General features: G+C 44.6%; 1 protein-coding gene across 2 annotated transcripts in view; it reads right to left on the bottom strand.

The window, feature by feature from the left end:
* SLC26A2 (solute carrier family 26 member 2) overlaps positions 1-14,894 on the bottom strand; it is a 112,809-nt gene that overhangs the window by 32,843 nt on the left and 65,072 nt on the right. The window lies entirely within an intron of this gene.

Genomic DNA, 14,894 nt, shown 5'->3' on the forward strand with positions numbered 1-14,894 from the left:
AGAACTACTTGAATTTGGTGCACAAGCCACTGTCAGAACCAAAAGTGTGGCAAATGCTTCATGAATTTGGCTCAATACAGTAACAAGAGCGAATAATGCCAGACAAGTGGCACAGCAGCTTTATGGAATTCCCTACATAGTTTAAGTTATTTAAAAAAAAAGAATCAGAAAATGCATGGGAGAGTGGCACATGGTATTAGAGCCCTTTCACACTGGGGCGGGGGCAGCGTCGGCGGTAAAACGCCGCTATTATTAGCGGCGTTTTACCGTCGGTATGCGGCCGCTAGCGGGGCGGTTTTACCCCCCGCTAGCGGCCGAGAAAGAGTTAAATACCACCGCAAAGCGCCTCTGCAGAGGCGCTTTGCCGGCGGTATAGCCGCACCGTCCCATTGATTTCAATGGGCAGGAGCGGTGAAGGAGCGGTATACACTCCGCTCCTTCACCGCTCTGAAGATGCTGCTGGCAGGACTTTTTTTACCGTCCTGCCAGCGCATCGCTCCAGTGTGAAAGCCCTCGGGGCTTTCACACTGGAATGAAAGTAGCGGCACTTTCGGGTCGGTTTGCAGGCGCTATTATTAGCGCAATAGCGCCTGCAAACCGCCCCAGTGTGAAAGGGCTCTTAGAGTGTGTGATAACCTCCCTGTCCCTGTTCTATAGCAAGGAGACTTTGTGGTTCTCTAGTTCCTATGACCTAAACCTAGCTTCAGGCCACTTGGCCTCTAGCAGCTCTGAACTGTGGGTGCTGATCACTCGCTTAGGTTAGGTTAGGGTCCCAGCATACAGCTGCCGGATGCTGAGAGATCTCCTAATTACTGTGTAGTAGGCAATTATGTTTTTGCTGACTTTAATATACCTTTCCTAATTGTTTACAGCAAACTAGTCATAAAACTAGACTCCTACAGGTTAGCTGCCACACCCTATAATATTGAGATGTAAACATACATGCCATTTATAGTTGTTAGTCCATTGTCATTCTGTTTTGGAAATAAACATTATATTAAAAAAAAGCAAGTTACTGCTGTAAAAGGAAGCACGCACAAGCCCCATTGGGTTGATATTGCTACATACTGCAACATGGTAACCCCCCCGGTTTTAGCCTTTCTTTTTATATAGTGCTGGGGCCTAAAGCAACTGTCAATAAACTCACTCCACCAGCCCTCACATTCTTAGTGGCCCATTACTAGGCTGCTTTTATGATGAGGAAGCAGGAGGCGGGGCCGAGTCAATAGATGTAGACAGCAGGGCACAGGGAAGAAGCTTGCACGAGTGCCCCCATAGGAAGTAGCCTCTTATGGGGGCACTCAATGGAGAAAAGGAGCCAGGAGCGCCGGTGGAAGACCCAAGAAGAGAAGGTTCGGGGCCACTCTGTACAATTTCATTGCACAGAGCAGGTAAGTATAAACCTGTTTGTTACTTTTTTTTTATTCATTTGTAGTCACTTTAACCACAGAATAGAGGGGAGGGTGTCCTCTGCCCTGTACTGTACTTCAAGATGTGTAATTTACAATAAGTAAAAATTCCTCTTATCTTATTTGCACGGTACAGGACACAGGCATAGTATTGATAGATGCTGGGATGTCAACAAGTTAAAGGACTTAGCAAAAACAGGCAACAGGAATGTGCAATAGGTCCCCACACTTAAAGCAGAACTCTGGGATCGGCAAAAAATCCCCCATTAGTATACCCCCCACACAAAACACTAAACAGTTATTTCTTACCGTTTAAGAGATATGACTGATTTAATCATATCCTCTTCTCTCTCTGTAATCAGCCTACATTTCCCATGAATCCTTGGGATAGGAGTGAATGTGGGAGGGTACACTAGGCTTGTACACGTAAATGTGAACTTGCCCACTTCAACATAAATCACACCCCTCATTCTGCAGCCAGCAAGCCATACTACTGAGCACAACACAGACAGTGAGGGGAAATTCTTATAAATGTAAAGAAAGGACCGCAGCTGAGTAGGCACGAAATCAGCGAAGGGTGGTAAGGGTATCTAGCAGGGGTGGCCGTGCATTGTGGGGGCACGGGTGCCACCCCCCCATCCATGCGCCCGGCCCCTTTCAGGACGCCGGACGCATGGATTCCTATGGCGGGGGTGGTACTTTTTGAAGCACCTGATTAGAGCCAGAGGCATAGGCTTCAAAATAGGGTGGGCTCGGAGCACAGAGAGTGCGCCCTGATCCCATCCAATTATGTGACGATAGTGAGTAGAATTATAGGGGTCTGATAATGTTGAGTTTTATATATATATATATATATATATAAACCGACTGTCACTTTAAGAATTGATAATATGCTTGATTTGTTTACATTCCCTAGATGTTCTTCTTTTTCTTTGTTTCAATTCCTCGGAAAACGAAACTACAGGATATGTGACTGATAAGAACCCAGAAAGCTGACTTCCTTATCAAAACCTGTCTGAACTGACCAAATATTGCTGAAATGTCTTTTTTTTTGAGAGTCACATGATGTAACCACCCATTTAACCTTGCTATTAAGACAATATGAATGCTGATTGGACTAAACTATATGATCACACCTATAACATGCCTAGTGCTTATGCATATTCATAAAGTATAAATTGTATAACCTGTAGATGTAAGCTCAGAAACACTTTCACTTTTGCTCGCTATAGTAGCCGAGAACTGTGTTGTATTTCTCCACTGCAGTGAATAAAAGCACCTATCTTATCTTAAGATCTGGACTCACTATCTCATCATCTGTCTTGTTCTAAGACCCCTAAATCGAATTTAACAATAGCGAATGAATTTTTGCTATTTTCACACTAACGCTCCTCCTCGGCAATCAGGGAGGCAGGTAGTCAGACCTGTTTTCCAATTGGTCAAAGCACCAAGGCATCCTACTGGATGCCTGGCGCTTAGGAAGAGATGGCACAGGGGAGACACGAGGACGGACATCCCCGCTGCCACGGCTGCTCTGGTGGACTCAGGACTGGCGGTATCAGAGCCGCAAGCGGAGGGGAGCTGTCAGAGCCGCGAGCGGGGGGGCGTCAGGACCGCGAGCCGGGGGGGGCTGTCAGAGCCGCAAGGGGGGTGTGGAGAGCAGTGGGGGGAGGGTTGCTGTACCCTGATAGTGCCCAGCAGCCCCAGCAGTGGCTCATCATATGAAGCCTCACCAGTGCCCAGCAGCCCCACCAATGCCCATCATATGCAGCCTGCCAGTGCCCATCACATGCAGCCTCACCAGGGCCCAGCAGCCTCACCAGTGCCCGTCATAAGCAGCCTGCCAGTGCCCGTCATAAGCAGCCTCACCAGTGCCCAGCAGCTCCACCAGTGCCCGTCATATGCAGCCTGCCAGTGCCCATCATATGCAGCCTCACCAGTGCCCAGCAGCCCCACAATGCCCATCATATGCAACCTGCCAGTGCCCATTATATGCAGCCTCACCAGTGCCCAGCAGCCCCACCAGTTTCCGTCATATGCAGCCTGCCAGTGCCCATCATATGCAGCATGCCAGTGCCCAGCAGCCCCACTAGTGCCGTCATATGCAGCCTGCCAGTGCCCATCATATACAGCTTCCCAGTGCCCATCACATATGCAGCCTACCAGTGCCCAGCAGCCCCACCAGTACCCGTCATATGCAGCCTGCCAGAGCCCATCATATGCAGCTTGCCAGTGCCCAACAGCCCCACCAGTGCCCGTCATATGCAGCCTGCCAGTGCCCAGCAGCCTTAACAGTGCCCGTGATATGCAGCCAGCCAGTGCCCAGTAGACTCACCAGTGCCCATCATATGCAGCCTCACCAGTGCCCAGCAGCCCCACCAGTGCCCATCATATGCAGTTTGCCAGTGCCCAGCAGCCCCACCAGTGCCTGTCATATGCAGCCTGCCAGTGCCCAGCAGCTTCATCCGTGGCTTCATCAGGTCACGGTCGGGGCCTGGGAGACCAGGCCTGGGAGACCTGGGATGCGCGCTGATGACATCAGCACCTGAGGAAGGTCAGGAACGGCGCGGAGGACACCGTGAGCTTCCGGCATGTTGGCTGCGCAAGGTTCGCCTGCGGCAGCGGAGGGGAGGGGCTTGCCCGAGATGTGTTAGTCAGCCTGAAGGAGCTGTTACACAAACTTGAGGGGGGAGTGGTGCAAGGGGTGGTGACGGAGATGCTGTGAGATCAGCAGAGGTCAACGGAGGAGTCAGCGCCAGGAGTCCCCCTCCCTTCCCCGGTACAGGTGGTGTCCGAGGCGGGGGTTACGGCAGAAAAAGACAGCGTGACCACGGGGGTGGAGAAGGCGAAGGAGGGTGAAAAAGACGCAAAGAAAGTGAGGTTGGCGGATTCGGGGAAAGTGTGAGTGCTTCGAGGGCCCACTAGGCACCCACCTTAAGCCCGAGGTGAGGGATAAGATTTGGAAAGGGAAGTATGTGGAAATTTTTTCTTTGCTTCCCCTTGAAAAGTTGAACCTAGACCGGGTGAGACGAAAGCAAAAAATAGGAAGTATGTGGAAATTTTTTCTTTGCTTCCCCTTGAAAAGTTGAACCTAGACCGGGTGAGACGAAAGCAAAAAATAGGAAGAGGAGAAGAGGAGGTATCGCGTCATCCCTCGCACATTTGCCAATTGGTTGCAAGCTTTTGTGATTTTGGCCAGTGTGATCGGTGAAAAAGTGCCAGACAATTGTTTGGCTCTTTTTTGCTACCTGGACGCCATTGGGGAGGCCAATAGGGTTTACGGTGGCGTGACTCTGGTATGACGCGCAATTCCGGCAACGGAAGGCTGTCCTGCCCACCATTCGCTTGGATCGCAAGGATATTGGCCTCTGGATGAAACGAATGACTCCGGCCAGGGTGTATAATCAGTTTTTTCAGGGGGGGCTGGCCGCTCGAGTACCTCTGGTACATTGGTCTCTAGGGGTCTGTTAACAGTTTAACGACAGTTCCTGCTGCTTTGGTGGTACCTGTTGTTTTAAATATGAATGTTCCGGATGCGGCGGGGGCCATTCACTCGCCCGCTGTTTTAAATCTGGAAAAGGTCGGACAGGTGATACGTTGGGAAAGAGGGATGACCCCGGTGAGGAAGGAAAGGATGTTTCCTTTCCTAAGTAGGTACCCGGATCGAGAGTCTGCCCGACTCCTTGGGGGGGTTTACGGAGGGATTTCTTATCCCGTGCACTTTGACGGTTGTTCCGCCCCTGTCCAATAATTTACGTTTGGCGCTCCAGTACCCGGAAGTAGTGTCGGAAAAGCTTAGTAAAGAAATTTCCCTGGGTAGGATGAGCGGCCCTTTTTCCGATCAGCCGTTTCCGGGCCTGGTAGTGACCCCCCTAGGGGTGGTTCCCAAAAAAGAACCTGGCAAGTACCGCCTGATACATCATCTCTCCTACCCGAAAGGGGGCTCAGTCAATGATGGTATCGACCCACAAGCCTGTGTGGTTACCTATACATTGTTTGATGCGGCTGTTTCCTAGGTACGCAAGTATGGCCGGGGTTCTTTGTTAGCCAAAACGAACATGGTGGCGGCTTTTCGCCTGCCTCCGGTTCATCCTGAAAGTGTTCACCTGTTGCGCTGTCAGTGGCAGGGTTCGTATTGTGTCGATCGTTGTCTACCGATGCAGTGTTCCTGTGCTCTGTTCAAGACCTTTAGTTCTTTTATCGAATGGGTTGTAAGGGACATATGCGGCCTGAATTCCATCATCCACTATCTGGATGATTTCCTGTGCATTGGCCCGCCAAATTCCACCATTTACGCAGTGTTACTGGGGACCCTGCAACACATAGCGGACCATTTCGGCATTCCTTTGACAAAACGGAAGGCCCAGCGACTGAGCTGGTTTTTCTAGGTATAACGATTGATTCGGTGGCCATGGAGTGCCGTCTGCCAGTGAACAAACTTGTGGCCCTGAGGGGGGGAGGTCAATGGTACAGCTAGCAGGCGCAAGGTGCTGTTACAGGAGTTGCAGTCATTGTTAGGGAAGCTGAATTTTGCCTGATAATACTGACATATAATCACACACATAGGTTGGACTTGATGAACTTGTGTCTTTTTTCGACCTCACCTACTATGTAACTGTAACTATAGCATCCATGTAAAGTTGATGACAGACTGCTCCAGAATTAACCACAAGGCTGTTGAATAAGGTTCGCCTTTGTAACATGATTTAAAGAGGAGTATACTTCTCAAACAGTTTACCTGTCCAGGTACTGCTGATGGGAAGAATACAGAATTTCACCACAAAGAACCCGAGAATGAGAATTCATCCAGGCTGTCATTGGGGTGTGCTACCTGAGATGAACCCCTGATAAAAAGGCTTTTGCCTATATGTTGACAGGAACAAGGGTGTAACCCTCCCCTACCCTGCAAGAAGGATATACATAGAATAATGCTACACAATTATCAAGAGAAAAGAAACAAATTCCCCTTACAGGGGCATCAGGAACATCAACATCAGGAATGTCTAAGGCATGAAGACTGCCTAGAAGCCAGTCAGAAAGAGGGATTCACTATGGGTATTGATAACATCATTGGGTGGGTTCTGTTGGGATAGACACCCTCAAAGTGATATTTCAAGGAGACACAAGATGGTGAAAAAGAGATTGAAGTAAAATTCAATAAAAGTTGAAAGATCTACTCTTTGGAGATTCAGTTTTGAAATATTTATATGTACACCTAGAAGAAAAGGACATTGGCAGCCCCAGGCTCGTAGCAAGGGTATTTAGGAGTGTGACCAATAGAAAATTGGGTTACAGAGTGCGCTCTATGGATAAGAGGTACTGCTTGCATAACAAGGAAGCAACGGTTGACAAGTGCACAGTGGATTTGCCTATAAATGGTTTATCTTGTATAAGTTAAAGGAAGAAAAACGACTTAAGGAACTCAAAAAATTAAATTTTAATAAGGAAAACAGAAAGATAAGACATCTTTGTAGTGCCAGAGATGTAAGGTAAGGACAGAAGAAGGTCTTATGAAAAGAGGAAGACTCTATTTAGAAGGGCACTGAAATCCCCTATAAATATATATATATAGGTAGAAACAACTAGAGTGGAGTTGGAAAGATCTTCCATGACCTAGTATTGATGACTGAGTAATGATCAAAAAAAGCCAAGGTCGAGGCAAAAAAAAGTTTTGGCCTTTAATATCAGATCTTATGAATCCTTTTGTTTAGCAGACAATAGGTCCATAATTGTTGTTGTTTATGAGTGTGATTTGACATAGAAATGAACCATGTCAGGACAAGAAGTCCACATCCTCTACCTGAGGTAATTATAGATAATATGTTAACTTAAATAATTCAGTAATTGCACTGTAAATCAAGAGATCATTGGGCAGCAACCTATCAGATCAAGGACAACAAGATCTAGCAAGTTAGGTCACCTGGCTTCAGGTAGCCACCAGGAGAGAGGTGCAGCAAACCCTAACTAAAAAAGGGCATACCTACTCCAGAGCTAATCAGTTACTGAAGATGATTGAGAGTATAACTCTGCACTCCAGCTAGGGCTGGGTGTGTTTTTTAGCACCAGAAATCTCACAGAGAATCCCCTATGTCCAGAAAAATGTTCTTAGATTGTACCAATCTTCATAAATTGAGCAAGACAATTGTTTTTAGATTTCTCAACTTTATTTTTACCCAAAAGTGTATGACGAGACAGAAAGAGATCAATAGCGTTAAGGCCCTCACAAATAATGGAGTTAAGTAGATCTGTATCAGCAGACTGTGTGTAGTCTGTGCACATGGGCCTGGAAAAAGATAGCTTCCAAGCTCCTTTCTAACGTTTCCTCCAGGTTCACCTGTACCTTTCTAAGGACAGGCAGGGTAGGAATAAATACTAAGGAATCTGGATTAGCGGAGGAGCCTGGCAGCTGTATTAATAAAGTTAGCTGTCTTCAGAATTGTTCGATAGATGCAGGAAATTCTTCTTTAGTCAGGTAGGCCACTTGCCACATGCCAGAGATACAGGCAGCTTCGGATACAGGGGCTAGTGCTAAAAACTGTGCTTGCTTCAGTGTTTGGGAAGCCCCAGCACTCTGAGATGGAAGGTCACATGAGGCACTGACAAAGTTACCACTAGCCTGAGCTTTTGTTGCACCTCCGCTATTTCAGGAGCTCAAAGATCTATCACCTTAGGACACTAACAAAAACAGAAGGAGGCAGTGTTACAGTGGAGGCACCCTAGGGGGCGTGTTTTCAAGAGTTTTGCCAGTGTCCAATCACTGAATCACCTATAACCCAGGGTCTATGAATACGGTGCCTGTGTCCTGTACAGTACAATTAAGATAAGCATTTGCTGTTCACAAGAAACATTTGAGTAAGACTACAATTTGTCATGGAGCATATAGGCTAAGACCATACCCTCTAGAATCAAAGGTTAAGTTGTCTGACCACAGTAACAGTAGATGTGTTTGGAGCAAGCTGAAGACAGCATCATACCAACTGTGAAATAAAGTGATGGAAATGTTACGTTTTGGAGTTGCTTTCCTGCTAAAGGTGGCAATGCCAGCTTTTAAGGCCATAAATGTACTTACTTTTTCTACTGAACATCATAGTAACTACTGGTATATATATATTTTTTTTTATTGATTGAAAAAATGGAACTTTCCATGTGTTTTTTTTTATTTTTGGCAATCACCTTTATAAGCACTGTTCAAAGAAAGATTGGATGTTTGCCTGTTCATAAGTCAATAATTTCCATGATGTGCATTTTTTCACAAGACTGTATTCTGTGCAGTTGCTCCAGAGCTTAGTAAATGAGGCAAAGCTTCACTTTGGAAAGAATACCCAATCACGTGCAAGGAAAAGTTCAAAAATGCATTTTTGCTTGCACATGATTGGATGATGGAAGTCAGCAGAGCTTCTGCTCATTTACTAAGCTCTGGAGCAATTGCACTTGCAGAGTGCAACTGCACTTTGCAAAATGCACAGTCTATTTACCTTTAGCAAATTAGTAAATTAACCCAAATGAGTCTAAATCTATAAACATTACCTTATAAGAAAGCTTGCTTAGGAATAACCTCACTTGAGTAGAACTGTGATGATCCTTAAAGGGGCCTCAATTCTTGTTTTCTGTTTCAGAGTATACTTATAATATAGGTAAACTTGTTAGCTTTTGATATGAAATGAGATCCTTGCATTTTGTCTTCCAAAACACTTTGCAAAAAAGTGAATGTTAAAGGGGTTGTAAACCCTCATGGTTTTTCGCCTTAATGCATTCTATGCATTAAGGCGAAAACCCTTTTTTAGTGCTGCAGCCCCCCAGCCCCCCATTTTACTTACCTGGACACTGTCATCCTCTGTTCGAGAACGAGCACACCATCCACAGCTGGTGTCTCGTGTCCCGTTTGGATAGATTGATAGCAGCACAGCCACTGGCTCCCGCTGCTGTCAATCAAGTCCAATGACGCGGTGCCGGGGGGGCAGGGCCGAATCCTGTATTCTGTGTGAATGGACACAGATACAGTGCCACCGTGGAACCCCAGAAAAGGAGATTTGGGGGCACTCTGTGCAAAATGAACTGCATAGTGGAGGTAAGTATGACATGTTTGTTATTTAAAAAAAAAAAAGAGGGTTTACAACCCCTTTAAGTCTTTACCATATTGAAACTAGAACTAGTATTCAGCATGTGTGTCAGGAAGTGGCTCCTTCCATGAGAGACAGGTGTATCCTTTTGCAATTTCATATTTAAATTGGAACTATGGCCTGCCAGTGAAGTCCACCTAACACAACTGGTGTGACAACAATGCTGCACTGCTCTTGAATTCAGTGCAAAGTTGCCACTATGTCTCTGTGAAACACAGATGTAGGAGGATTTGACTCAGGGTAAATTTTGTTTTTTCGTTTACTCTGAAGCTTGTGCATCATATAATGTAGTAACTGGATTTGCCACTTGTTTAGACTATCATACAGGAGCCTTCGAATGTACTTTAACCATTTCACTTTTCTTCAGACTAGTACCTAGAATGGGAAGAAGTACTGGCATTGCAGGCAGTGCATTTGCACTGAAGATAGTGAGGTTCTTATTAAATGAATCATCATTTAATGCCTATTCTGCCCCCAACTGTACTTTTATTTTCTCAATCAACTCATCTCCCACAGCAATTACTGTTTGTATCACTTATCCCTCCCTCCTAGATTGTAAGCTCTGACGAGCAGGGCCTTCAGATTCCTCCTGTATTAAATTGTATTGTAACTGTAATGTCTGCCCTCATTTTGTAAAGCTCTGCGTAGACTGTTGGCGCTATATAAATCCTGTATAATAATAATAATAATCTTGACCATCATAGACATCCATATGTAGGCTCTGCAAAGGGGCCACTTTTTGACTTCAGTAATTCTGTGGCTGCTGGACAGTAATCCACTGCCATTCCTGATGGAAACTGCCTCTTGCAAGACAAGCAACCGGGGTCAATATTTCTACTACCAACCAGCCAGCATGTCGGTAAGCAAAAGTAGGGTAAAGCACAGATGCCTGCCCCAAAGCACCCCCATGTTGAGGGCATGTGGCCTGGTACGGTTCGGGAAGGGAGGGAAGCTCGCTCGTCCCCCACCCCCTTTTCCTGACCTGCCAAGCTGCTTGCTCAGATAATTATCTGGTATGGATTTTAGGGGTGACCCCACTCCGTTTTTATTTTGGCACAGGGTTTCTCTTAAAATCCATACCAGACCCAAAGGGTTTTTTTCTTTATTTTTTTCCAATAGCCGGGTGCCGGAAAATCATGACGCTTAAAGTGCAACAAAAAAAATATTGCTCCTGAAAAAAATATTGTTTTTAAAAAAAATTTGCATGGATACATGGCCCCCAGAGCAGTACCCTGACCCTCCGGGCCAGTACCCTGACCCCCATACCCCTTTTATGGCCAATTACTTGCATATAAGCCTTCAAAATAGGCACTTTTGATTTTTCCTGTTCGGCTCCTTAAGACTTCAATGGGGTTCACTGTTAGGGTAAGAACTTTTCCCCTGTTTGTGAGTTCTGCTGCAAACTGAAGGGTGGTGTCCGGCCCATTTCTATCGCTGAGTATTTCAGATGCTACTTTCTATGATTTTTATTTCAAAATTTTCGGTATTTTTTTATTTGTTTAGCAGAAAATAAAAATCCCAGTGGTGATCAAATACCACCATAAAAAAAGCTCTATTTGTGGGAACAAAATGATAAAAATTTCGTTTGGGTACAATGTAGCATGATCACGCAATTGTCATTCAAAGTGCGACAGCGCTGAAAGCTGAAAATTGGTCTGGGCAGGAAGGTGTATAAGTGCCATGTATTTAAGTGGTTAATACTTAAGCTGGTTCTGTCTGCACTTTCGAAATGACCTTTTCAACCTATTATGCCGCGTACACATGGGCGGACTTTTCGACCGGACTGGTCCGACGCTCTTTCCAACGGACTTTCGACGGACTTTTGACGGACTTCCGACGGACTTTTGAACGAACGGACTTGCCTACACACGATCACACCAAAGTCCGACGGATTTGTACGTGATGACGTACAACCGGACTAAAATAAGGAAGTTGATAGCCGGCTGCCCTAGCGTGGGTTTCCGTCTGTCGGACTAGCATACAGACGAGTGGATTTTTCAACCGGACTCGAGTCTCTCTGTCAAATTTGAAACATGTTCCAAATCAAAAGTCCATCAGATTTTTGACCGAAAAAGTCCGCTGCAGGTCCGATGGAGCCCACACATGGTCGGATTGTCTCATGGATTCGGTCCGTCGGACCAGTCCAGTCGAAAAGTCCACCCATGTGCACACAACATGAGATATTCCTCTCTCTGATCTCACCTACGAGGTGGAATTCCTTCTAGCCATCTCTGCAAGGTGAGTGTCTGAGTTGGTGGCCTTATTTTGCAAGGAACTCTGTCCGGTTTTGCATAGGGACAAGGTGATATTGGGCATGGAACTTCCTTATTGCCAAACATGGTACTCAATTTCCATTGCTGTCCATGTTAAAACTGTAAATAAAATTTATAAAAAAAGTTGTAAATGTTTAAATGTCTATGACAGCAGATTATCCAGTGCCTGTTAAACTCTGATTTTAAGAAGGGCATACAGCCTATAGCTATGGGATTTCTCCCCACCATTTTCTGATGCCTGTAGGTTTTCCCACTGCTACTATACCTCCAGTGCTGACTATAATAAATATATATTAAAACAAACAAAAATTATGGATGGGAATATGCTACTCTGGGGCAACCCAGGCCAGGAAACTTCCACTGGATTGTATGGGAAGAGTTGCAGTACAAAGATCTTGAGCAAAGTGGGGCTCAGATCACCAGACTTGTAGTGTAGCTTTTTTTGCAGTTTCAGATAGCTGATGCCCACTGCCATCTGGGGGTGCACTGTTCTAAATCTGTACAAGCTCATTTTGTATCCTCTCCCTTGACACACACTGCAGTCTACTAAGTGCCCAACACAACCCCATCCTGTTATCAATTGAAAGACCAAGTGTTTCTTGATGAAGCAATCCCATCCAGATGCACTGTGAGAAGGATCATGGTGAATCAACTATGTGAGATTCTGGAACTTGCAAATCAAAGTAAGGCTTTAGGAACTAACACCGCAGTAACTCACTGAAAGTGTTTATGTATTGCCTGTTGCTTATTTAAACCAATTACATTTACAATTTATATAACAGGTTAGCTGATTTACTCCCTTGTGATTGCTTATTAGAAATGCTGTAGTATGTATTAGCACCAGGGGGCAGCCAAACCTCAGCTAAAAATCCCACAGACATTACACGGAGAGCCTGAGAACATCATAAAGTCCAAAGAAGAATCTTTAAATTCTAAAAATACTGAGTTATACATCAGCAAAGCTTCAACAAATTGGCACAAATATAGACTAGCCATAGACATCAGACGAGTTTGGAAAAGATCTTGAGTACGAATTATATTTCTATTAACATTAACAAGCTCTCCTTCTGCAAAGATCATATATTGTATGATATGGGTTTGGAAACGTAAGTGTTTTGTGTACTGTATAATGTTTGACTATCTTAAAATAACAAAATAAAAATACAAAAAGATTGTGCATTTGACAGAAAATATTAATCATCTAAGAAAGTTCTTTCTTATTAGCCACCTTTCTCAGGAAAAAGAACAGCCGGTTCAAAATTTGCAAAAACAATTACCCGTACTTTGAAATCATGCAAAAACATAGCAGTCTCAAAAGAAAAAAAAATAGTCATATATGGAAAATCCCTAATGTTGGGTAGACAGGAACCTAAGGGCCTGTAGAGATTGTTATGCTGAACACAACAAAATTAAAGACCCACAGGTTAGAAGGTACAATTTCAATTTGTTCTATACTAGAAGCACATATGTTATTGCTTGCTATGGGAATCCATCCCAAATTGATGTAGGCAAGAGACTCTTGAGACATACTGCTTCTTTTTATGGTACATGGTGGCGCATGTGCCATACAGCAGGAAAGAGAAGTAGAGCAGTGTGTGAACCTAACCAAAGCAAGGCCTAAGATGCTAGCTCACCATATATCTGTATCTGAAGCTTTACTTAAAGCGAATATTCACTGCACCTAAACACCACAAACCAAAAACACTATTTAATTATGTTATACAATTCAAAGCAAACTCACCCATCCATCCACATCTCCATGCTTTATTTTGTTGAGAAATCGCTTTGTAAAACAACCCCCTAGCATTTCTGGCTGTGGCCATCTTGGGTAAGGACAAATTATTCATGTAGCATTTACTTCCTGGAATCCACCTGACCTTAGCTCAGGCATTCAGGCAGGAGAGCGTACCTACCTGAGAAAACCTCTCCTCCCCTCCTGAAAACTCCTGGGAGGTATGAAATAATTTGTCTAGACAGGAAACCAGGAAGTAACTGAAAAATGTAAAAAAAACAAGTTTAACCGCTTCCGGACCAGCCACCGCAGTTTTACTGCGGCAGGCTGGCTCCCCTGTGCGAAATCACGTTACTGTACGTGATCTCGCGAGGTCCGGATAGCAGGCACGTGCACACCAGCTGCACAGTGGGGGTGCCGATGCTCGTGGCCGACGGTCACAATGGCTACCGGCCATGAGCGATCGTGACCAGGAGACACAGAACAGGGACGAGTGTGTGTTCCTATTAGCTAGGAACCACGATCTGTCACTTCCTGTAGTTAGTCCCTCCCTCTTCAGTTAGAATCACCTCCCAGGGAACATAGTTAACCCCTTCACTGGCCCCTAGTGTTAACCCCTTCACTGCCAGTGACATTTTTACAGTAATCAATGCATTTTTAATCACACTGATCACTGTATTAATGCCAATAGTTCCAAAAATGTGTCAAAATTGTTCGATGTGTCCGCCATAATGTCGCAGTCACAATAAAAATCGCAGATCCTCGCCATTACTAGTAAAAAAAATAAATAATAATAAAAATGCTATAAATCTATCCCCTATTTTGTAGACGCTATGACTTTTGTGCAAACCAATCAATATACGCTTATTGCGTTTTTTTTTTTACCAAAGATATGTAGAAGAATACATATCGGCTTAAACTGAGGAAAAAAATTGTTTTTTTTAGATATTTTTGGGGGATATTTATTATAGCAAAAAGTAAAAAATAATGCGTTTTTTTCAATATTGTCGCTCTTTTTTTGTTTATAGCGCAAAAAATAAAAACCGCAGAGGCGATCAAATACCACCAAAAGAAAGCTCTATTTGTGGGGAAAAAAGGACGTCAATTTAGTTTGGGTACAACGTCACACAACTGGGCAATTGTCAGTTAAAGCGAAGCAGTGCCGAATCACAAAAAGTGCTCTGGTCAGGAAAGGGGTAAATTCTTCTGGGGCTCAAGTGGTTAAAACAAGTAAATATGATATACTTTTCTATCTAATTACGAATGCTAGCAACATGAGGATCAGAAATAATCAATGTTGATTGGGACAGTGAAGTTCCACTTTAAGGCGCCCTTATCCTTCAAAACCAACTTTGCTTTG

This window comes from Aquarana catesbeiana, linkage group LG03, assembly GCF_042186555.1.
Source record: "Aquarana catesbeiana isolate 2022-GZ linkage group LG03, ASM4218655v1, whole genome shotgun sequence".
Lineage (NCBI taxonomy): Eukaryota > Metazoa > Chordata > Amphibia > Anura > Ranidae > Aquarana > Aquarana catesbeiana.